Source organism: Bubalus bubalis, chromosome 1 (genome assembly GCF_019923935.1).
Source record: "Bubalus bubalis isolate 160015118507 breed Murrah chromosome 1, NDDB_SH_1, whole genome shotgun sequence".
Classification (NCBI taxonomy): domain Eukaryota; kingdom Metazoa; phylum Chordata; class Mammalia; order Artiodactyla; family Bovidae; genus Bubalus; species Bubalus bubalis.
In genome coordinates this window covers 195,778,091-195,803,178 of record NC_059157.1, presented here as the reverse complement: position 1 = coordinate 195,803,178, position 25,088 = coordinate 195,778,091, and the positions used below count along the sequence as shown (strand labels likewise).

At 46.4% G+C, this 25,088-nt stretch overlaps 1 protein-coding gene across 4 annotated transcripts in view; it reads left to right on the top strand.

Annotated features, from left to right (window-relative positions):
• The window catches only part of ERG (ETS transcription factor ERG), a 323,164-nt gene that overhangs the window by 59,065 nt on the left and 239,011 nt on the right, over positions 1 to 25,088 (top strand). For all 4 annotated transcript variants that reach the window (XM_044948472.2, XM_025293998.3, XM_025293990.3 and 1 more), the window contains exon 2: positions 18,403 to 18,505. The gene's annotated coding sequence lies outside the window, so the exon portion shown is untranslated. The remainder of the gene's footprint in view (positions 1 to 18,402; positions 18,506 to 25,088) is intronic.

Genomic DNA, 25,088 nt, shown 5'->3' with positions numbered 1-25,088 from the left:
TTTCAGGAATGAAAGGCTCATGTGTTTTATTCAGGAAACTTCCAGTTGCTGAAAGGACTTGAATGTTGAGTATCAGATCCCTATGAGGTGTGCAAAGATACTCTTCAAAAGGGCTTGAGAGAAAAAGGACAAAGCCCACACACATCAATGTCTTATTAAGCATTATTTTCAGTGCTGTTTCTCTGTGCCACTAGTGACTGAATGCAGAAAGATTTTGGACCATAATTTTGTATAATATATGATAATTTAATGAAACACTCTAATGAGTGTTTCTAATGATAAGGGTGGATTTAAATTACTACAAATATATGGGTTGCTGCCTTTTCAGTCCCCACCACCTCTACCCCCTGTTTAAAGTCAATATTTATCAAAAATTGTTTGATTTTCAAATGTCTGATGTTTGCACAGCTGTTTTGCTTTCCTTTTTTTTTTTTTTTTTCAAATTTCCTACATTTGCAATGAAAGTGTCAAAAGTTAAAGGCTGAAATTGAATCAAGAAGTAGGAGGTTTATGCCCAGAGCAAATAACAGGATGCGGCGGTGCAATCAGAAAAGACAATGGGGATGGCTCTGAAGACCTTCAAAGTCTTCCTGAGCTCAAAACACTCTTCATGAAGTAGCTTCCTTTTTCAGAAGTGCTTGTGAGTCTTTGACTTCTGCTTCTTTTGATTTTTTTTATGCCTATGAATTTAAGTTGCTTCTCTTATTATCCTAGGAGAAGACTGTTACCGTCTCTCTTTAAGGTGGTGACTGGAAGTGCTCACAGAAATAAGAGGATCAGTGAAAATAGGAGCAGGAGTCGAATGCTCACGGCAGCAAGCCAAGGGGGTGGGAAACCTGGGTGGTCAGGCCATCTGAGAGCAGAGGCGGGAGGAGTTCCTCTGCTGGGTATGGGGACAGTGTTTAGTCATTATTCGGACCTCCCCCCAGCTCCTATAACCGTCTGAGTTTCCTGGTTAGCCTTTGGCAATTTAAACAGAAAACAATATTGATATCTAACTATCTAGTGTTTGTGTCTGTCTGTCTCTCTCTGTGTCTTTCTTTCTACTCTGTATTTACCAATCATCCTCTACCTTTCTTTTATCTATCTTTCCATCTCTCTGTCTGTCTGTCCGTCTCGCTGATTTTCTCTTCTGATGCATGACTGGCACAATCGTTCCATAAACTAACTTAGAGATTTGCTTTGATTTCCTTTAGGCTTTACCAGACTTTGTAAAGGTTTTGGGACCACACCACCTTCACAACCGAGCCTTCCCTTCACTTGAGTTCTTTAAATATTAGTTTGGATTCCCGCCTCCTACGGCTCTTCTGTTTTAGGCTCTGTCATCTGAATCACTGGGAGTGGGACGTGAGGGGTGGGAATCCCGGGACCAATTATGGAATCTGGTGATTCTCTGAATCATGTGACATCCATCAGTTTCAGTAGCACAAGCTGGTGAACCCTGTGTCCTTTGGGTAGAGACGATATTTCTGGTTGTCTGTTGTTCCCCTGTAGACCTGATTGTTGTAGCCAGAAATGGGGGAAAAAAATAATAGTAACAATGTGGGCATCTCAGAGCCAAGGATTTCCAGGTGGGGCTAGACGCATGGACATGTTGGAATTGGAGAGTTGCCTTGTCATTTCCCATGAGCTCTATCAGAATTTAAAGATTGCCTGAAGTCTCAAGCTGTTTTATTGTGGCTCACCTATAGAAGATACTCAATGTTAGTTATTGGTTGTCTGGAAAAACTAAAACATAAACCAAGAAACAAAACCAAAACCTCTTGGCATATTTCAACAGGGAATATCTCTTAATTGTTTAATTCTGTTTTTGACTAGTCGTGTGATTTCATGCTTATTAAGATTTTTCTTATTATTGCGTTTCTTGGTCAAGTCAGATGGAACTTCTCGTCCCTGCCCTTCACTCCTCTCAAGAGCAGGCAGGGGCAGCTGGTAGGATTGATGAAGTCCTAGAGTCCGGGCACGAGACGGGCTGCCACCTGGGGTGGGATCACTCCAGTGCCCCCTCTGGGCCCTGCATTGTCCGCTTCTGTGCTGCCTTCTATGGAGCAGGGGTGGAGGGCTCCCTGTGACACTGCCCTGGAGCTGTTCTGAGTCCTGTCTTTAGGGGGACACTTTCTTTCTCACCCACCCTTCCCTGTGGGGACGTGCAGACCCAACCGTGAACTTTATTTTTTTTCCTTTTTAATTAATTAATTAATTTTTGTGTTTGGAAGTTTTCTCCTTATTTTAATTGAAGTATAAAAAGTGAAATCCCTTATGATTATACAGCAGAAGTGACAAATAGATTCAAGGGGTTAGATCTGATAAGAGTACGTGAAGAACTGTGGACGGATGGTCCTAACATTGTACGGGAGGCAGTGATCAAAACCATTTCCAAGAGAAAGAAATGCAAAAAGGCGAAATGGTTGTCTGAGGTGGCTTACAAATAGCTGAGAAAAGAAGAGAAGCAAAAGGCAAAAGAGAAAAGGAAAGATTTATCCATCTGAATGCAGAGTTCCAGAAAATAGCAAGGAGAAACAAGAAAGCCTTTTTAGGTGAACAATGCAAAGAAATAGAGGAAAACAATAGAGTAGAAAAGACTAGAAATCTCTTCAAGAAAATTAGAGATACCAAGGGAACATTTCATGCAAAGATAGGCACAATAAAGGACAGAAACAGTATGGACCTAAAAGAAGCAGAAGATATTAAGAAGAGGTGGCAAGAATACACAGAAGAACTGTACAAAAAAGATCTTCATGAGCCAGATAATCACGATGGTGTGATCACTCACCAAGCCAGACATCATGAAGTGTGAAGTCAAGTGGGCCTTGGGAAGCGTCATTAGAAAAAGCTAGTGGAGGCGATGAAATTCCAGCTGCTGTTGATGTTTGTTTAGTCGCTCAGTCGTGTCTGACTCTTTGCGACCCATGGACTGCAGCACCCCAGGATTCCCTGTCCTTCACTGGCTCCAAGAGTTTGCTGAAACTCATGTCCATCGAGTTGGTGATGCCATCCAAACGTCTCATCCTCTGTCGTCTCCTTCTCTTCCTACCTTCAGTCTTTCTCAGCATCAGTCTTTTCTAATGAGTCCGCTCTTTAAATCAAGTGGCCAGAGTCTTGGAGCTTCAGTTTCAGCATCAGTCCTTCCAGTGAATATTCAGGGTTGATTTCCTTTAGGATTGACTGGTTTGATCTCCTTGCTGTCCAGGGGACTCTCAAGAATCTTCTCCAACACCACAGTTCAAAAGCATCAATTTTTTGGTGCTCAGACTTCTTTATGGTCCAACTCTCACATCCATACATGACTACTGGAAAAACCATAGCCTTGACTAGACAGACCTTTGTTGGCAAAGTAATGTCTTTGCTTCTTAATATGCTGCCTAGGTTTGTCATAGCTTTTCTTCCAAGGAAAAAGTGTCTTAATTTCATGGCTGCAGTCACCATCTGTAGTGATTTTGGAGCCCAAGAAAATAAAGTCTGTCACTGTTTCCACTGTTTCCCCATCTATTTTCCATGAAGTGATGGAACGGGATGCCATGATCTTTGTTTTTTGAATGTTGAGTTTTAAGCCAGCTTTTTCACTCTCCTCTTTCACCTTCATAAAGAGGCTCTTTAGTTCCTCTTTGCTTCTGCCATAAGAGTGGTGTCATCTGCATATCTGAGGTTATTGATATTTCTCCCAGCAATCTTGATTCCAGCTTATATTTCATCCAGCCTGGCATTTTGCATGATGTACTCTGTTTATAAGTTAAATAAGCAGGATGACAATATACAGTCTTGATATACTCCTTTCCCAATTTGAAACCAGTACATTGTTACATGTGGGGTCTAACTGTTGCTTCTTGACCTGTGTACAGGTTTCACAGGAGGCAGGTAAGGTGGTCTGGTGTTCCCATCTATTTAAGAATTTTCCACAGGTTGTTGTGATCCACATAGTCAAAGGCTTTAGTGTAGTCAGTGAAGCTTTCTGGAATTCTCTTGCTTTTTCAATGATCTGACAGGTGTTGGCAATTTGATCTCTGGTTCCCCTGCCTTTTCTAAATCCAGCTTGAACACCTGGAAGTTCTCAGTTCATGTACTCTTGAAGCCTAGTTTCGAGAATTTTGAGCATTTCTTTGCTAGCATGTGAGATGAGTGCAGTTGTGCAGTAGTTTGAACATTCTTTGGCATTGCCTTTCTTTGGGATTGGACTGAAAACTGACCTTTTCCAGTCTTGTGGCCCCTGCTAAGTTTTCCAAATTTGCTTGCATATTGAGTGCAGCACTTTCACAGCATCATCTTTTAGGATTTGAAATAGCTCAGCTGGAATTCCATCACCTCCACTAGCTTTGTTTGTAGTGGTGCTTCCTAAGGCTGGCTTGACTTCACACTCCAAGATGTGTGGCTCTAAATGGGTGATCACACCGTCGTGGTTATCTGTGTTATTAAGGTGTTTTTTGTATAGCTCTTCTGTGTATTCTTGCCACCTGTTCTTAATATCTTCTGTTAGGTCCAATTGAGCTACTTCAAATCCTACTTGATTTGAAATAGTTGATTTGTAATGTTTCAAGTATACAACAAAGTGATGCAGACATATATTTTCTTTTTCACATCCTTTCCATTGTTTGTTATTGTTGCTCAGTCACTAAGTCCTGTTCAACCCCCTGCAACCTAATGGACTGCAGCATGCCAGGCTTCCCTGTCTTTCACTGTCTCCTGGAGTTTGCTCAGATTAATGTCTGTTGAGTCAGTATGCTATCTAATTATCTCACCCTGTATCACCCCCTTTGCCTGCAATTTTCCCCAACATCAGGATCTTTTCCAATGAGCCAGCTCTTTACATCAGGCGGCCAAAGTGTTGGAGTTTCAGCTTCAGCATCAGTCCTTCCAATGAATATTCAGGGCTGATCTCCTTCAGAATGGACTGATTGGATCTCTTTGCTGTCCAAGGGACTCTCAGAGTCTTCTCCAACACCACAGTTCAAAAGCCATCAATTCTTGGGCGCTCAGCCTTCTTTACGGTCAATCCCATTACAGGTTATTACAAGATACTGATGATAGTTCCCTGTGCTATACAGTAGGGACTTGTTTATCTACTTTATACACAGTAGTATATATCTGTTAATCCCATATTCCTTATTTATCCTCCCACACCACTTTCGCTTTGGGGACCTTAAGTTTGTTTTCTATGCCTGTGAGTCTCTGTTTTGTAAAAAAGTTCATTTGTGTCATTTTTAGGCTTTGCGTCCAAGTGATATCACACGATATTTGTCTTTCTCGAAACCCTAGGGTGGGAGTAGTGGGATGTCTCTTCCAGCCCCTCTTCTGTATCAGGCAGGTGCTTCTGACTGCTGTGATCAGAACTTCAGTGCTCAGCTGTTCTTTGAGTCGGGTGTTCACACTCATTGCTGTGCAGTCCCAGGTGAGCCAAAGCTGAGGGTGGGTGGAGGGGTGATGGGTCTGTTACCAGCCTGAGCCCCTCTAGACCCTTCTGCCTCTTGGTGTTTATCCCGGGGTCCATATCGCTTTTGTCCCTGTGCCCAAGCTCGGTCCCCGCCGCTCCCTGATTCCGTGTCTTTCTGTCTCCCCATTTCTTGCATGGTCCACATGGGCTGTTGCTCACTCTTGGCTCGAGTGCCTACTCCCACCTGGTTTGGTTCAAGGTTTTCCTCTTGTGGCTTCAGCCACACCTGTGAGAAGCTGGGCACCTGTGTTTCACAGGTGCTGGGCTGAGTGGAAGGCATTGCAGGATGAAGTTTATTTCCCCCCAAGTTCACGGTTTGAGTCTGCATGTCTCATCCTCACCCCAGTCTCTTTCCCCAGCGCTTCTGGGGACTCAGGGGCAGTCTTAATTTTCAAGCACTGAGAAGCCCAGGTAAGTCTAATCAGTGCAAGCCTGTCTTTCAGTCCATTTAAAGATTCTTTGCACGTTCAGCCTGTCTCAGAATCAGCAAGTCCAGGGCCCATGGGCGGTCCCTGTCCTGGCCCTGCTGCTCCTCTCCTTCTCCCCCTCTGCCTCTGTCCTCCATGACTGCAGCAGGAGTGGAGGGTGGCCAGGGGCTGTTGGAAGCCCTCTCCCCAGGGCACTGTGCTTTGTCAGGCTCTCAGCACTGGCGACAAGGAGATCCAACCAGTCCATCCTAAAGGAAATCAGTCCTGGGTGTTCATTGGAAGGACTGATGCTGAAGCTGAAACTCCAATACTTTGGCCACCTGATGTGAAGAGCTGACTCATTGGAAAGACCCTGATGCTGGGAAAGATTGAGGGCAGGAGGAGAAGGGGCTGACAGAGGATAAGAGATTGGATGGCATCACTGACTCAATGGACATGAGTTTGAGTAAACTCTGGGAGTTGGTGATGGACAGGGAGGCTTGGCGTGCTGCAGTCCACGGGGTTGCAAAAAATTGGACACGACTGAGCAGCTGAACTGAACTGAAGTGAAGCACTGTATGTCTTCCATGGGGCAAGTTGCAAGGTTCTCAGGGCTTTAAAGGGACCATAGCCCGCTGTGGTGTGGTGATGCCCCCAGGCTTATCTGCTTTTGATCCCCTACTCCTGGTTTTTCTGCCCCCGGGATGCCTGCAGCTGCCTTCTCTCAGGTGTGACTCAGTCCTGAGGGCCGGCATCCCACCTTGCAGAGGATGCTCAGGCCGTTGCCAGCAGCTCTTCGTGCTCCCACCAGGCCTCCCCAGCCTGTCTGCTCTTGGGTGGCTCCAGGCTACCCCTCTGAAGGATTCTTCCTCTGGAAGTCAGTCCCTAGACCCTAGCCACTTGGAACCTGGGGGCCCCTGTGAGGCTTCCCAAATGGTTCTTCTGAAACTTCACTCACTTGCTTTGAGCAGAGTGTGTGCTTGTGCATGTAAGTGATATAATTTCATATTTATCTTTGTCTGTCTCACAAAAGATCATGATGTTAGCAAGAGAAGCTGTGCTCTCCTCCCTGGCCTGATCAATAGGTGTCTTCTCAGCTTTCCTCCTAAAGGAAATCAGTCCTGAATGTTCATTGGAAGGACTGATGTTGAAGCTGAAACTCCATACTGTGGCCACCTGATGTGAAGAGCTGACTCATTGGAAAAGACCCTGATTCTGGGAAAGATTGAGGGCAGGAGGAGAAGGAGACGACAGAGGATGAGATGGTTGGATGACATCATCGACTCGATGGGCATGAGTTTGAGTAATCACTCCGGGAGATGGCAATGGACAGGGAGGCCTGGCATTCTGCAGCCCATGGGGTTGCAAAGAGTCAGACACAACTGACAAACTGAACTGAACTGAACTGAACGGCTTTCCTCTGCAAGGGCCTCAAGCTGTGTTTGACTGGCTGCCTTGTGTTTTTAGTAAACATGGATGGACACAACGGGATGGAGAGTGGGTGGTGTGATGTCTGGGCCCACGCCATGTCTGAAGCACCAGTGAGGGAAACTCCTCGTGGGAGGGTCCACACGACCTGGCCCTGCCTGAAATGCCACTCTTGACCTTCCCAGGAAGGCCACAGTGGCCGGCTGAGATTTGAGGACGTTGATTCAGAGAATGGATTGCCAGAATGTAGCATTTCAGAGACATCTAGTAAACTAAGGGACTCTTCAGAGAAGACTGGGAGGGCGTTAAGGCAAATATTGGCTTGCATGCGTCTGTCCGAGTGGATTTTTGTCTTTGGGGTATGAGTTGGTTCTGAGCAATCAGCGTAACAGCGTTCAGCTCTTTAAAGCAGGGGTCCCCAACCTCTAGGCCACAGACTGGTTATCTGTCTGTGTTCTGTTAGAAATTGGGCCACACAGCAGGAGGCGGGCAGTAGATGAAAACAAAACCACTCCCCTCCCGCTGCCTATCACGGAGAAATTGTCTTCCATGAAGCCAGCCCCTGGTGCCAAAAAGGTTGCTCACCACTCCCCTAAGGGACATCTTTTCACTCATCCTGTTGTTGTCCAGTGGCTCAGTCATGTCCGACTCTTTGTGACCCCATGGACTGCGGCACACCAGGCTTCCCTGTGCATCACCATCTCCCAGAGCTTACTCAAACTCATGTCCATTGAGTCAGTGATGCCATCCAACCATCTCATCCTCTATCATCCCCTTCTCCTCCCGCCCTCAATCTTTCCCAGTATCAGAGTCTTTTCCAATGAGTTGGCTCTTCACGTCAGGTGGCCAGAGTATTGGAGCTTCACCTTCAGCATCAGTCCTTCCAATGAATATTCGGGACCGATATCCTTTAGGATGGACGGGTTGTATCTTCTTGCAGTCCAAAGGACTCGCAAGAGTCTTCTCCAACACCACAGTTCAAAAGCATCAATTGTTTGGTGCTCAGCTTTCTTCACGGTCCAAATCTCACATCCATACATGACCACTGGAAAAACCATATCCTTGACTAGACGGACCTTTGTTGGCAAAGTAATGTCTCTGCTTTTGAATATGCTGTCTAGGTTGATCATAACCTTCCTTCCAAGGAGTAAGCGTCTTTTCATTTCATGGCTGCAATCACCATCTGCAGTGATTTTGGAGCCCAGAAAAATAAAGTCTGACACTTTTTCCACTGTTTCCCCATCTATTTGCCATAAAGTGATGGGACCAGATGCCATGATTTTCATTTTCTGAATGTTAAGCTTTAAGCCAACTTTTTCACTCTCCTCTTTCACTTTCATCAAGAGGCTTTTTAATTCCTCTTCACTTTCTGCCATAAGGATGGTGTCATCTGCATATCTGAGGTTATTGATATTTCTCCCGGCAATCTTGATTCCAGCTTGTGCTTCTTCCAGCCCAGTGTTTTGTGTTAGCTTCATATAAAACTCAGCAGAGATTTCAGGTGCTGACCCCCTGAACAGAGCAGAGCGCGAGTTCAGCAGGAGGGAGCATGGGGAGAGAGGGTCAGGCTCTGCTGCCCAGGAGGGCAGAGAGCCCCTTCCCTGCAGCCCCTCTCTCGGCTCCCATCTTGGCCCCTGCCCGATGGAGCTCTCTGCAGCACTCTGGGGCTCCGAGAAGCTATAGACCAAGCCCTGGAGCTCCGTTCCACCATGCCCAGCTCCACCGCTCGGGGCCTGAGGATGCTGTTGGACGTCCCTGGACTGGATCAGGGTGCCCCATCTTCCCCTAGAGCCCCCCTCCCTGCATGCCATCCCCTCTTCTCTCTCCCGAGGGCCCCCCCAGTCTTGGCATGTCCTCTGCCCTCCGCCCTGCTCCCGGCTCTTTGGCCGCCTTGCCTTCACTCCCAGCTGGACCATTCCAGCAGCTTGCTCTCTGTGGTCAGCCACCTCAGGGATCTTCCCTGAAGCCTGTATGGGATGCTCCCCTCTGCAGAGGCGCAAGCACCCCCCCCATTGCTGTTTGCAGAGCGAGGGTCGCACTTTAGAGCCTGTCCCTCTGGGCCCTCCCTCTGGCTCCATCTAGCCATCTCCCATCTGCACAAGCCTTCCTGCCGGGTCCAGTGAGGTGCTCACCATCCCACCGCGGGTTCTGTTACTTCTCCATAATTCTGGAACGTCTGAGGAACTGAGCCAGCTTCTCTCCACAAACCTCTGTTTGGGCCCCTTTGCTCTGCCTTGAAAGTCCTCCTTGACTCCTGGAGGGGAGGGCAAAGATGATTTAGATGTTGTCATGCTGTTGGCGACTTCTCTGCTGCTCAGTCAGTAGAGAATCCGCTTGCAATGCACGAGACCAGGGTTCAATCCCCTGATTGGGAAGATCTACTTTAGAAGGAAATGGCAACCCCCTCCAGTATTCTTGCCTGGAGAATCCAATGGTCAGAGGAGCTTGGGGGGCTACAGTCCATAGGGTGGCAAGAGTTGGACATGACTGAGCAACTAAACCACCAGCACCATGCTCTTGGCAGAGGCTTTTACTCACACGCAGCAGTGACTGTGCTGTGTCCCCTTTGGAGACATGTCTTCTGCAGTCATGTCCCACGCCTATGTCACTTACTCGAGCTGCCTGGACTGCCCCCCTCCTCCAGATCTGTAGAAGTTCTTCCTGTTTTTCATTAGCTAATTTAAATCCTACTACCCAAAGCTGAAGCTCTCTCTTCCTCATCCCTGAGCTGTCCCAGTGCTTGTTATCTTACTTGCTGTGTTGCCCTCTGGGCTTCCCTGGCGGCTCAGACGGTAAAGAATCTGCCTGCAATGTGGGAGACCCAGGTTCGATCCCTGGGTCAGTAAGATCCCCTGGAAAAGGGAATGACAAGCAACTCCACTATTCTTGCCTGGAGTATTCGATGGACCCTGGTGGGCTCCTTCCTTTAGTCCATGGGGTCAACAAAGAGCTGAACAGGACTGAGCAACTAGCGTGCACACATGTCGCCCTTTATTCTATATCGTAAAACATCAGGCCACAAGGTAAGCAACTCTCCCTCAAGGCATGAGAGACACAGCGTGGAACTCCTTTGGCCTCACCCCTGCGCCTGCCTCTTTGGGTGCTGTCCTCAGTTAGCACTTACTGAAGAACTGATGCTTTTGAACTGTGGTGTTGGAGAAGGCTCTTGAGAGTCCCTTGGACTGCAAGGAGATCCAACCAGTCCATCCTAAAGGAAATCAGTCCTGAATATTCATTGGAAAGACTGATGTTGAAGCTGAAACTCTAATACTTTGGCCACCTGATGTGAAGCGCTGACTCATTTGAAAAGACCTTGATGCTGGGAAAGATTGAAGGCAGGAGGAGAAGGGGATGACAGAGGATGAGATGGTTGGATGGCATCACCGACTCAATGGACATGAGTTTGAGTAAACTCTGGGAGTTGGTGATGGACAGGGAGGCCTGGCGTGCTGCAATCCATAGAGTAGCAAAGAGTCAGACAGGACTGAGCGACTGGACTGAACTGAACTGCAGGGCTCCCTGATGGTGGATTTCACGGAGGGTTCTGTGCGGAGGGAGTGCACAGCCTTGCAGTCAGAGGCGCATTATAAACCTCACATCCCGAGTGTCAGTGAAGGGTGTTTGTGTTGACACAATTTCTGTTTAAATACATAAGAAGTTTTAATGATCTGTCTTTCCAAAGTGTGTCCTGTACCTAGGAGGCAATTTGAATGCAGTTCTCTTAAACGAGTCAAAAGTCAAGCAGAAACGGAAAAGCTGGCTTCCGTGTTCCTGGTGGTGAAAATGCCATCACCAGGGAGCCAGGGTGTCTCAGCCAAGTCAGTGGGCATAGACTGACCTTCAGGACGAGTTCAGGGTTCTTTGAATTTCCTCCCTCTTACAGAGCACAAGGAAAGCTTTCCCGCTTAATACTCTCTAAGCATTTGGTGATGTGTTGTTTTTTAACTGCGGAGCAGTAAAGACAGATAATGTAATGACTTATCTGCATTATTAGAAAGTCTCAGTGTTTTTTTCTTTCTGCCTTTATCAAGTTGATTTTTCTTAGGAACACTTGGCTCTTGATCTGTCTCTTCAAAGTCTATTCAAAATAAAGACATCTGAGGATGCTGATAGAAGCAATTTCATCTGAAAATGTTGCTCTGTGATGTCCCTACATGTAATCTCTCTGTTAATGTACATTTCTTTCCTTTTGCTCTGTTAAAAATCCTCTTGCCACTCAGGAGGTTCACATTTCTCATTTATGATACTGAGATGGTAATTACAATGGCAGATAACTTGGCAGTTAGTTATTTTATATGCTACCTCTAAAGTAATTGTGCATTGTTGTTATTTAGGTGCTATAAGTAGTATCTGACTTTTTGTGACCCCATGGACTATATAGCCTGCCAGACTCCTCTGTCCATGGGATTTCCCAGGCAAGAATACTGGAGTGGGAAAAAAAAAATACTGGAGTGGATTTCCATTTCTTTCTCCAGGGGATCTTCCTGACCCATGGATCAAACCCACGTCTCCTACATTGACAAGCAGATTCTTTGCCACTGAGCCACCAGGGAAGCCCAATTATACATTTATAACGTTTTAATTTTTTTTATGCCCAGTGTTGTTAGTTTAAAAATATGACACAAACAAATAATGAAATAAAAATGTGAAACAGACCTCATTGTTCACAAAGATGGCTATCGATACACTTACTATCTCTTAAGATGTGACCTTGTGATTACATCAAGACAGATTCATTTTGAAGGCCAAGATTTGCTTCGAAAACAGTCTTTGGGATTCTGTTCCCAAAGATATATTTTGTTTGATGGACTTTCTTAGAAATACATCATGTTCCTTTAATCTGTGGCCTGCTTGTCAGTTGTCTGCCGTTATGAAATGACTAAATATTTATGTTTTTCCAGTTGAGCTTAGGGGGGAAAAAAAAACCCGACTCTGTTAAATGTGTTTCCTATAACAGAAGGCTCAGTGTAAAACAGGAGAGAAGTTGTATTTATAGTTGTTTTCCTTTTTCTAGATGTCACCCGCCTTTCAAATCTAGCCTGTTTTCCTTCAGATGTCTCATTTTTCCTGGGGACCTCGAGGCTGACCATGGCCCCCAGCCCGAGGGGCTGTGGAGCTGTTTGGGGGCTGGTGGGAGGGGCGGCCACTGCTCCCTCTGTGCAGTCAGCTTGATCAGCTTTCACATGCACATGACCAGGCCTAGGGGAGAGAAAGACGCAGTGTTGACTCCTTGTAGAATATCTCGGGCTCCAAAGGAATATTACTGTCTAGATTCATTTTGTTCTCTTCTCAGGAATAATAATTAAAAAAAAAAAAAAAACAAGAGACGGGTAGGGGATGAATTGGGAGATTGGAATTGACATATATATATAAATATATATATAAAAATATATATATATATATATATATATATATAGGCTTCCCTGGTGGCTCAGACAGTAAAGAATTTGCCTGCAATAAGGGACATCCGGGTTTGACCCCTGGGTTGGGAAGATGCCCTGGAGAAGGGAACAGCAACCCACTCCAGTATTCTTGCCTGGAGAAGTCCATGGACAGAAGAGCCTGGTGGGCTACAGTCCATGGGGTCACAAAGAGCTGGACACTGCTGAGTGACTGAGTGACAACAGCAAATGATTTGGATACCGGGCAGATTCAGGAAGCAGCAGAGCTGATGCAGACACTGTTTCAGAGCACTGAGGCGTTTGCTAGCTCTGCACCCCAACGTCCCGAGTGTCTGCCCTGCCCACAGGGACAGGTCATCGGGGCTCAGCTGCTGGCAGAGCAGCTGTCTGGCTGATCTTCACAGATTTCCTCACCGTCACCTCATGACTTGCCAATAGCATCAGGGCCCTTGGTCTCTGCTGGGCTTCTGGTCCGCCAAGGCTGGTGCCAGCAGACTTGCTGGAAAGATCGCCTGTATCTCTGTTCAGCTCTGCACCTGGGAATTCTGTTAGTTTTTTGAAATTGCCCACGATAGGAATAGATAACTTCATGCGTGTGTGCATGGGCTTCCCTGGTGGCTCAGACAGTAAAGTGTCTGTCTGCAATGCGCGAGACCTGGATTCAATCCCTGGGTCAGGAAGATCCCCTGGAAAAGGGAATGGCAACCCACTCCAGTACTCTTGCCTGGGAAATCCCATGGATGGAGGAGCCTGGTAGGCTGTAGTCCATGGCATCGCAAAGAATCGGACACGACTGAGTGACTTCACTGGTTCACTGGTGTGTGTATGCTCAGTTGCTAAGTGTGTCTGACCCTTTAGTGACCCCGTGACTTCCTCTGAAAGAGGCAGAGGAAAGGCCTCTGACTTCCTCCTCCTCTGTCTCTAGAATCTGTCTCTGCTTTTATGCCTTTCCCTCCATCCTACCTGTAAATACACCCCCTTTTCTCATCCTTAACAAACCAGCCAGACAAACGAGATAAACCTTCTTCTAATTAGATTGTAATCTAATCGAGGGCATGACTGACTGAGTCTTGTGCACTCTAACTGTTGGCCATTTCCTTTTTTTCCTAATTATTATATTTATTATATTTTTTGGCCATGATGTGTGGCATGAAGGATCTCAGTTCACCAACCAGGGACTGAACCCTCACCCCCTGTAGTGGAAGCTCAGAGTCTGAACCATGGGGCCAACCCTGACTGCTGGCAGTTTCTCACACGAAGTAAGCACGCAACAGATGTTGAATTGGTGAACACAGTAGTGCTTCTTCCCTTGAACACTCTTCGCCTTGTCTCCCTGTCCATCAGCGTCTTTCGTGAATAGCCTATGTTGACCTTCACATAACCTCCCAACCTTCCGCTAGTGAACCTTTGGAAACTGGCCACGTTGTTGGAGGTCACCCAGAGGTTGTTGACTTGCCACATCTAGTACCATTTATTCAACATGTGTGGTTGGTTGATTGACTTGCTCATTTTTATTCAGCTTTCTGCAGATCGATGCTGTGAACTGTTTCTGCCTTACTGAGGGTCCTTCCTTGGCATCCAGGGCTGGGGCCTTTTCTCACATTCTTCTAATTATCTGACAGCTTCTGCCCCTGTGCTTGGCTGTCCAGTTTTCCTCTGTTAGTTTCTCAAGTAGTTCAGATGCTGTGCTCAATTGGATCTGCCTAACTCCCTTGTGGGAGATTTTCTGCAGCTGGCGGGGGGGTCAAGCCAGGTGTTGGGAGTGTTGGTATTTGTGGTTGTGCCTTTACAACCTTGTGCTTCCCACTCGACCCTGAAGTTATGGGAAAGCCCACCTCTAGGCAGGGCTCAGTTCAGTGATTGAACTGGGAGGAAACTGACTTAGTGCCTGTTGATAAGTGGATGCATGGAAGATGCATAATGTGTGGTGGGTGGATGGATGGAGGAATACTTGAATGAATGGATGGATTTGAAGGGCAGATTGACCTTAGATCATGGAAAGAGACATACACCAATGTGATTTCTTAATTATAGGGGTAAGTCACTCAATATCCCTGAACTGTTCTCGTAGCCAGAGAGCCTCTCCCGTGTGCCTCCCTTTCACGCTCATGCTTTTGCTCATCTGGGTCCTCTACCTTGCTCCTCTGCTGTACTTTCTGTCTCCTCTTGCGTACTTTCCTTTCCATTCTGCCTATGCAGTACCAGGTGCCCATGATATATCACCCCTTTGAAGAGGCATTGCCACTCCATGATGCTAGGTGGAATTGCTGCCCCTTCTGTCTTTCTTTCATGACCTGATCACATTCTGCCTCCAAATCAGTCATTTAACTAGAAGCATAATCCCCTCATCAAACCCTTTGTTTAATGAGGGCACTGTTCTGTGTCACCTCCAGTACCTGGACACTCAATACATACGTAGGCTGAGATGGATGACTTATCTTGATAACAGTTGTTTCTCAAGTCTGAGATATAACATTGTACTCAGGGAGAATTATGGGCTGGACTAATTCCGCAGGAGAAGGCAATGGCACCCCACTCTAGTACTCTTGCCCGGAAAATCCCATGGGCAGAGGAGCCTGGTGGGCTGGTCTATGGGGTCACAAAAAGTTGGACACGACTGAGCAACTTCACTTTCACTTTTCACTTCCATGCATTGGAGAAGGAAATGGCAACCCACTCCAGTGTTCTTGCCTGGAGAATCCCAGGGACGGGGGAGCCTGGTGGGCAGCTGTCTATGGGGTCGCACAGAGTTGGACACGACTGAAGTGACTTTGCAGTAGCAGCAATTCTGCAGCAGATGATTGTGTTTAAAAATCAGAATGGAAAAGAGTATTCAGCATGTCTGTTTGAGTTGCATACAGATAATCAAAGAGAGGAAGGTGGTTCTTCTGAACACAGACCCTGCTGTATTCCTAGCAGAGACATTTTAACATAGACACAAGGCACCAATGCTTTCTGCCTTCAGGACTGACTAATCCTGTTTTCTGCATCCTGAGCAGAATCCCGAGGTTTGCCTTCGCCTTTTCCCAGAGTGCATGGTTTTATCCTCAGGCCCCCTCCTCTCATGGTCCTGAGATGGCTCAAGGGTCATACAGACAGGACAGTAGCAGATGACCTTTCTTTGCTGGCCAGGAGACTTTCTCCAGAAGTCTTCCTGTCACTTCCCCCGGGGTTGAATTGACTAAAATGATATCACATGCTCCCTTTTAAGTCAACCAGTGGCAAGAGGAATAGGTGCCCAGTGATAGGAGTTGCCCCTGAAGCTGAGGCAGGGTCAGCCCTTCCCAGGGTGTTTTGGGGGTTGGGCTACACACCCAAGTGGCATTGGTTTTCCGCTCTTAGGAGAAGCAGGCGCCATTGTGTCTGCTGCTTTTGCCATTTACGTGGAAAGTGAAAGTGTTAGTCACTCAGTCGTGTCCAACTCTTTGCAACACATGGACTGTAGCCCACCAGGCTCTCCTATCCATGGGATTCTCCAGGCAAGAAGACTGGAGTGGGTTGCCATTCCCTTCTCCAGGGGATCTCCCCGACCTAGGGATTCAACCCGGGTCTCCCGCATTGCAGGCAGATTCTTTCCCTTCTGAGCCACCTGGGAACCCCACCTATGGGGGCGGGGCTGTAATCGGATGAATGGGGTCCTCTGTGACAGTGTCACTGTCCCTGGTGTTGCTGGCAGGCATGGCGCCTTTTCACCAATGATGGCTGTTGTTCAGTCAAGGTCCAGGGTTTTTTTGGCAAGAAGGCAACTCTCTGGGATAGCTGGTTGTCCATCTTCCCAGAGGTTAAGCTTATGATGCATTCACTGTTGCTGACACAGGTGGCCAGGAAAATCTCTGTGTAGGAGGCGATCTCTGGACCAGCGTGTTTGGGGAACGAGAAGGTTGCAGTTCTCTGAACACGAGACGCTTGTGTCTGTCTGCATGGAACAGCCACAAACAACTGTCCATTGCAGTTGGGCAGTCTCCTGGCTGCTGATGGTCAGTACCAACCTGGCTCCAAGTCCAGGTCTCTCTGTATGCCATGGCTGCTTTGCAAATTAAACTCTGCCCTTGAGATGCTCAACCGTGTCTGGCTTTGACCATTTCCGAGGAGAATTTTCCACTGACGATGATCACGTGTGTTCCTCTACCTGTCACTGTGCAGAACGCTGGGCTCACCCCATCTGGGAGGTACCGGGGTTCCTGCCACTTGGGACCAGGGGCTCTATTCAGCTGGCTTGAGCAGCTTGCTCTCATAGCAAAGTTCTCAAATGGCTATGTTTTTTGAGTTCTTGAGTCTGGTTTGCATAATTGTCTGACGTTTCTGCTTTGATTGGGCCGGCTGTTAACCTCACGCGGCTGGTAGCGTGCCTTTCTCTGGCAAAGCTTCTCTCTCCCCAGACTTCGTGACATCTCTTTGGATCCTTTGAGGCCCCTCAGCTGGCTTATGGGTAATTTACCTTGTCAGATAAAGTGCCCTCTGGGTAGATGAGATTTTAACAACATTATCATGCTAATTGAAAAATACGCATTGCACATATTTAATAGAATCGTCTCTGGCCTTTGCGCTTGTCTTTAAATCGAGCCCACCAATATTCCATCAGAAATCAAGTGTTTCTTTTGGCAGAGAAGAGGTTTGGGCACAAAAGTGTACAATCAGTCCTTCCAATGAATATTCAGAACTGATCTCCTTTAGGATGGATTGGTTGGATCTCCTTGCAGTCTAAGGGACTCTCAAGAGTCTTCTCCAACACTAATATAATATTGGAATCAGACTATACATATGGTTTTGTATCATAATTTCCCCAATTTTCCCCTAAGAATTTGGATTTTCCATGTCCTACCAAGCCCTTTGCCCCACCAGTTGGGTCATTTGCATTCAGTGTCTCAATGCACAGGCCCAAGCCTCCAGGTGGAGCTGGTGGGGGGCCTCTGGGGTGGAGTGGGAGGCTTGGCTGGCCTGTGAAACCATCTATAAATAATATCGCCCATTGCAAATATTGATTTTGATGCACTACTTAAGGCATTTTCTAATTTGAAAATATTTTCAACTGAAAAAGCTGTCATTTGCAATTCGTCATGTTATGAGGATCCTGTATTAAATATTTTGGGATTGGTTATTTGACTTGGAAAGTTGCAGAAGCACAGAAATTCCTGTATCTCCAAAAAATAAGAGAATGGATTTTAGAGCCGCTCTGACAGGCATATTCTAAGAAAGACTTTTTTTTTAGTATTGCTCTCATCTTAAAAGTTTTTTAATAGTGCTCTACGCTTGCAAAAAATATGGATCCTTGTGGCATCTACACATTATAAAGACTGTTTCTTTCATGTGACTGAAAAAGTTGTCTAATTACGGTTCTCAGGATGTTGAATTAATCCCATCACTCTTTGGAGCAGAGAGCAGTGCTGAAGTACTGATCTGGGGAAACCATTATTAATAAAACTGGGAGCTGGGAGGAAAGGACGAGATTTTAAAAATATTTTCTTTGCAAAAGTATACGTGGACCTCAGTACGTCCGTTACAGCTCGGCCTTTATCTTGTTCCTAATTTTTGCTTTATGCTGAACTTTTATTTGAAGAAGTGTTGCTGCAACTCTGGCCCCTTACTTTTTTTTAGAAGGAAGAATTTTAAGTTCATCCCTCTTTTAAGATACTTTAAAATAATATTTTAGCAGTGGGTTTGTCACTAAATGTACAGTTGATCCTTGGTTTTAACATTTGGGAAAAAACCCAAAGTTTACTATATTGAAATTCTCTTTCAGGTTGTTCCAAGATCTTTGAAGATCCAAGAAGAAGCCGTGTTGACCAAAAGCAAGACAAATGACTTACGGAGAAAAAGGATGGGGGAGCCAAGGGCGATTCAAGGTAAAACAAAAGGCCCCAGAAAAGTCCTGCCTTTCAAAAGTTTTTAGAAAAATGTGAATGTAAAGATTTTGTATCTTCAGTATTTGGTATTTGTGGGACCCAAACCTCCAAAGACCTTTCCTGGGATCCTTTAATGTACTTCGAGGAGCCTAGGCTGGTTCCCTAGATTCTCCCCCCAACACACAAAATGCCCTTGACCCAGTATACTCCGTCTGTTCCTGCCTTCAACACTGTGGGGTTTTTAAAATCACCACTTGGTAAGTTCTGTATTCATCACAACTCCTCCTTTCTCCACCGCCTTCCACTTTCTCCTGCTCCATCCAGAAGAGACAAAGCCAAGAACAATGTCTACAGAGCCGTCCTTTTTTTTTTTTTTTTTTTTTCCGCTTGCCATCTCAATTCAAGCTATTTGTTGACATGGAAATTGTTGGTTCACGAGGATCCCTTCATGGCAAAGTACAAGGTGAAAATAAGCAGCAATTCTTAGGCTGAACGAGGAGGTAGAAGGGTTCTGTCTTGGGCTGATAATTTAGATAATTTATGTGATTCTCTGCTCAGTTCCTATTTTCTGAATAATTATGTAAAACTTTATTTTAGGATTATCCATCCATATACCTAGGAGACTTTGTGTTTCTGAGTTTCCAGTGGCATCAGTGTAATAAGCAAAAATGAGAAATCTATTTTTTATTTATTTTTAATTAAAGGATAATTGCAGTATTGATTCGAGAAATCTATTTTTAAAGGAGTGGGATAAAAAAAAAAAGTAGAAAAATTTCCCAATAAAGTGATATTGCAACTCTGTTGTTTTTTACTCGCTAAGTTGTACCTGACTCTTTGCAACTTCATGGACTGTAGCCCACCAGGCTCCTCTGTCCATGGGATTCTCCAGGCAAGAATACTGGAGTGGGTTGCCATTTCCTCCTCCAGGGCATCTTCCCGACCCAGGGACTGAACCCGCGTCTCTTCTATCTCCTACATTGGCAGGCGGATTCTTTACCACTGCGCCACCTGAGAAGCCCGTTGCAGTTCTAGAAGAATGTATTATGAACATGTATTCTACTGCACTATTTTATTCAGTAGATAGTTTTAATATTGAATATATTTCCAAGATCCTTATGTACTATTTTAATGGATGGTATTATATAGTATAAAATTATAGGAAGCAATGCTTTTGAAGAATTGTGGTAAGAACAGAAACTAAGTAATAAAACACTGTATCTGTTACTGAAGGGATGCAAATCAGTATGATGCCTTCTTGAATGTGCTTTTATGATAGCTATATTTTTCTGTCCTATTACTGGGTTTGGTTAGTGGTTATTTTACCTGAATTCAATTGCAACCTCATTTTGAGAGGTCCACACAGGGATTGAGTCTTTGCCTTCATTAGCTATGCAAAAAAAAAATAAAATAAACTTGGAGAATTTCAGCAATTTATCTACAAAACACGCCCCTTGTTTCTTCAGGACTGTCAGGCTTTTCTCAAAAAAAAGCATTCCAGAGGTCAAAGAGATTACGGTGGGGCTGGTGTAACACTGACTTATGCCTCAAACTTAAGAGTCTGTCCTCTGGTGATGTGATGAGTAGATGGTTCAACAGTGCATGGTGCCCAGGACGGGCTTGGAGCAGAGTTTGTGTCCAGTAAGAAACTGCAGTTACATTGGACGTGGTTCCTGAGGCCACACCCCCATCAGGGCCTGTCCTCTTCATCAGTTAAAAGATGGAAAATAAAGATGTGTCCATTTGCAGGGATGCTGGGACAAAGTACCACAGACTTGGGGGGGCTTAGACAGCGGAAGTTTGTTCTCTCCCAGCTCTGGAGTTCAGGGTGAGGACAGGGCTGGTTCCTCCTGTCTGTCCATCTCTGTGGCTTATAGATGGTCATATTCTTCCTCTGTCTTCTGCTTATGCAAACTTGTTTTGAAATTTCCCCCCCTTTTTTTAACTAAGGACACCAGTCATATTGAGTTAGGGCCTACCCTAATGACCCCACTTTAGCTTCATTACCTGCAGAAAGACTCTGTCTCCTAATAAGGTCACATTCTCAGATGCTGGGGGTTTGGGAGCTGAAGAATTGATGCTTTTGAACTGTGGTGCTGGAGAAGATGCTGGAGAAGACTCTTGAGAGTCCCTTGGACAGCAAGGAGATCAAACCTGTCCATCTTAAAGGAAATCAACCCTGAATATTCATTGGAAGGACAGATGCTAAAGCTGATGTTCCAGTTCTTTGGCCACCTGATGCAAAGAGCGGACTCACTGGAAAAGACCCTGATGTTGGGAAAGGTTGAAGGCGGGAGGAGAAGGGGACGATAGAGGTTGAGATGGTTAGATGGCATCACTGACTCCTTGCACATGAGTCTGAGTAAACTCCGGGAGTTGATGATGGACAGGGAGGCCTGGTATGCTGCGGTCCATGGGGTCACAAAGAGTCAGACATGACCGAGCAACTGAGCAACATTACCATAACGGGGTGTGTGAGACAAACAGTTCAACCTATTGCAGTACTTATTTATATCTGTTGGAACGATAAAGCCTTATTGTACTGAAGGAGTTCAGTTTCTTATTTTTAGACGAACGTAGAGGTACATTTGGTTTCTCATATTTCCACCTCCCACTGATCTTTGCTTACTTTAGGGAGAGCAGGCGCCCGAGCTGGGGCCAGGTTGAGCCGAGGGAGGCACCAGTTTCAAGGAGATGCTCCCTCTCGAGTGCTGATTCTGTTCCTGCCGGAGCTGAGAGGGGGTGCCTCCTGAAATTGTGGGCCTCAGGTGGACGTCTCGCTGACCTCCCACTCCATTTAGGAGACCACTGCCTGGGGGAGGGTCAGACCTGTGCAGTTCTTAGGGTACGTTTTGCTGTTAATAGTAAGAAACTGATGTACCTAATGTCCACTCATCCGGAATCAGTGAATCTGCTGACCGGTTCTTGCAGTGAATGGATCTGTTATGATGAGTTTGCTCAGAGACCTTTTACCTAACGGGTCTGCACTTAATGACTAGTTAGCCTAAAATTTAAAATTCCGTTTTAAAATTAAGGACAAAGGGCCTTTATGAAAAGCCAGCAGCTTATTTTTTGGAAATTATTTTTTCACAAAGTTGCAGGATTTTACACAGTATTGGCCTGCTTGCTTTCTTTCCAGTATTCAGTTCAGGTCAGTTCAGTCTCTCAATCGTGTCCGACTCTTTGTGACCCCATGTATTTCCAGTATTGATGGCCACTTATCAAGTGCTTGAGGGAAAAATGAAAGTGTTAGTCACTCAGTGAGTAGTCTGACTCTTTGTGACGCCACAAAGCCTGCCAGGCTCCTCTGTCCATGGAACTCTCCGGGCAAGAAGACTGGTGTGGGTTGCCTTTCCCTTCTCCAGGGGATCTTCCTGACCCAGGGGTCGAACCTGAGTCTCCCAAATTGCGGGTAGATTCTTTACTGTCTGAGCCGCCAGGGAAGCCCTATGAAGTGGTCCCTCTGTGCCTAGCCCTGTGAGGGGTTTCAGGAGCATGATTCAATCTAAGACTCCCAAAGGCCTTCGGTTGCAGGCAGAGGAGATTCACCAAACAGTGCTTCTACTGGGGAACTAACCAGTTAGAATAGACACCAGCCAAATTTTGTGTCACACCTGTGTGAATTCAGTTCAGTTCAGTCTCTCAGTCATGTCTGACTCTTTGTGATCCCATGGACTGCAGCACGCCAGGCTTCCCTGTCCATCACCAACTCCCGGAGCTTACTCAAACTCATGTCCATTGAGTTGGTGATGCCATCCAACCATCTCATCCTGTCATCCCCTTCTCCCCCTGCCTTCATGTTTCCCAGCATCAGGGTGTTTTCCAATGAGTTGGTTCTTCCCATCAGGTGGCCAAAGTGTTGGAGTTTCAGCTTTAGCATCAGTCCTTCCAATGAATATTCAGGACTGATTTCCTTTAGGATGGACTGGTTTGATCTCTCGGCAGTCCAAGGGACTCTCAAGAGTCTTCTCCAACACCGCAATTCAAAAGCATCAATTCTTCGGTGCTCAGCTTTCTTTACAGTCCAACTCTCACATCCATACATGACCACTGGAAAAACCATAGCTTTGACTAGATGGACCTTTGTTGGCAAAGTAATGTCTCTGCTTTTTAATATGTTGTCCAGGTTGGTCATAGCTTTTCTTCCAAGGTGCAGGTGTCTTTTACTTTCATGAGTGAATGGCAGAGCATCAATTTGGAGGTGGTAATTGAGCGTCTTTTTTCCTCCTGACATCAAATGCTATGCTATGCTATGCTAAGTCACTTCAGTCGTGTCCGACTCTGTGTGACCCCATAGACGGTAGCCCACCAGGCTCCCCTGTCCCTGGGATTCTCCAGGCAAGAACACTGGAGTGGGTTGCCATTTCCTTCTTCAATGCATGAAAGTGAAAAGAGAAAGTGAAGTCGCTCAGTCGTGTCCGACTCCTAGCAACCCCATGGACTGCAGCCCACCAGGCTCCTCCATCCATGGGATTTTCCAGGCAAGTGTACTGGAGTGGGGTGCCATTGCCTTCTCCTGACATCAAATAGATGTTGTCTTTTCCAACTCCATCAGCCAGTTCTCCAGCTCTCCAGCTCTCTAATACCAACTGAACATCCTACAATTTGATTTAATTCTGAGACCTCCCAGAGTTAGTACCAGACACCACAGGCTAAAGGCTCAGTCTCACAAGACTGTTCCCCACTGCAGAGACCAGTGGAGAGCATCAGGTCCCCAGGTTACCCATCCTTCTGTCCAGCTGGGCTACAGTTAGGGGTTCCCACAACCTCTCTCCAGGATTCAGTAATGTTTTTAAAATTAGAGGATAATTACTTAACAATATTGTGATGGTTTTTGCCACACACCAACATGAATCAGCCACAGGTATACATATGTCCCCTCCCTCTTGAACCCCCCTCCCACTGCCCACCCCATCCCACCCCTCTGGGTTGTCATAGAGTACAACCCAGCAATCCCACTACTGGGCATATACCCTGAGGAAACCAGAACTGAAAAAGACACATGTACCCCAAAGTTCACTGCAGCACTATTTACAGTCACTGGGACATGGAAGCAACCTAGAAGTCCATCAACAGATGAATGGACAAGGAAAGTGTGGTACATATACACAGTGGAATATTACTCAGCCACAAAAGGAGCACATTTAACTCATTTCTAACGAGGTGGGTGAACCTAGAGCCTATTATACAGAGTGAAGTAAGTCAGAAAGAGAATGACAAATGTAATTAACGCATATATATGGAATCTAGAAAAATGGCATTGATGAACCTATTTGCAGGGCAACAAAGGAGACATAGGTGGCTTCGCTGGTGGCTCAGATGGTAAAGAGTCTGCCTGCAGTGTGGGAGACCCAGGTTCATTCCCTGGGTTGGGAATATCCGCTGGAGAAGGAAATGGCAGCCCACTCCAGTATTCTTGCCTGGAGGACTCCGTGGACAGAGGAGCCCGGCAGGCTACAGTCCCTGGGGTCACAAAGAGTCAGACACGACCGAGTGACGAACAGTTTCACTTTCAAAGGAGACACAGATCTAGAGAACAGACTTATGGACACAGTGGGGGCAGAAGAGGGTGGGATGATTTGAGAGAAGAGCCTTGAAACATATACATTACATATGTAAAATCGATAGCCAGGGGAGTTTGCTTTATGACGCAGGATTTAGTGATTCGAGAGAAGGAGTCGCAGAAGTCAGGACAGTGCTGTACTTCCTATGACAAGTTTTTTACAAAGGGCACAAATGAACAGATGGATGGGAGTTTGTAGGATGGAGGTCCAGAAGGGTCCCGAGCATAGGGACCTCATCTCCAAGGAGCGGGGGACGTGGGGATTTCTCACCAACTAGGAAACTCTCTGAATTCTGTCGTTTAGGGGTTTTATGAACATTTCATCATGTAGGCAAGACTGGTTACAGATTCAGTCTCCAGCTCTTCCTCTCTCCCCAGAGGGAAGGGGTGGGGCTGAATGTTCCAGGTCTCCCATCACGGCTCTGAGCTTCTGAGACTAGCCTGAATCCATCAATGGCTCCATCACAAGTCACTTCATTAGAACAAAACATGGTCCTGGGACTCCTGGTGGTTCAGTGGATGGGGCTCCCTGCTCCCAATATGGAAGGCTGGGGTTCCCTGGTGGGGAAACCTGATTCACTGAAGAAGACCCTGATGCTGGGAAAGACTGAAGCCAGGAGGAGAAGGGGACGACAAAGGATGAGATGGTTGGTTGGCATCAGCAACTTGATGGACATGAGTTTGAGTAAATTCCGGGAGTTGATGATGGACAGGGAGGCCTGGCGTGCTGTGGTTCATGGGGTTGCAGAGAGTCGGACATGACTGAGCAACCGAACTGAACTGAGGTGGAAAGCCGGATCTGGCTTCCATCCTGCATCTGACTCGGCACCTCTGCTCAGATGCACTACCATTTGAGGGAGCCCTGCCCCCAGGCCTTCTCGGCCTTCTCTTGCCCATCCCCCAATCTGCAGAGCACCTGAAGTGCCTGGGAGCCCAGAGCTCCTGCCCAAACTGTCCCGAGCATCTTTGGGGCCGACGCAGGCTCCTTCCTTGAAATCCATCCTCTTGGCAGGTCCTGTGTGT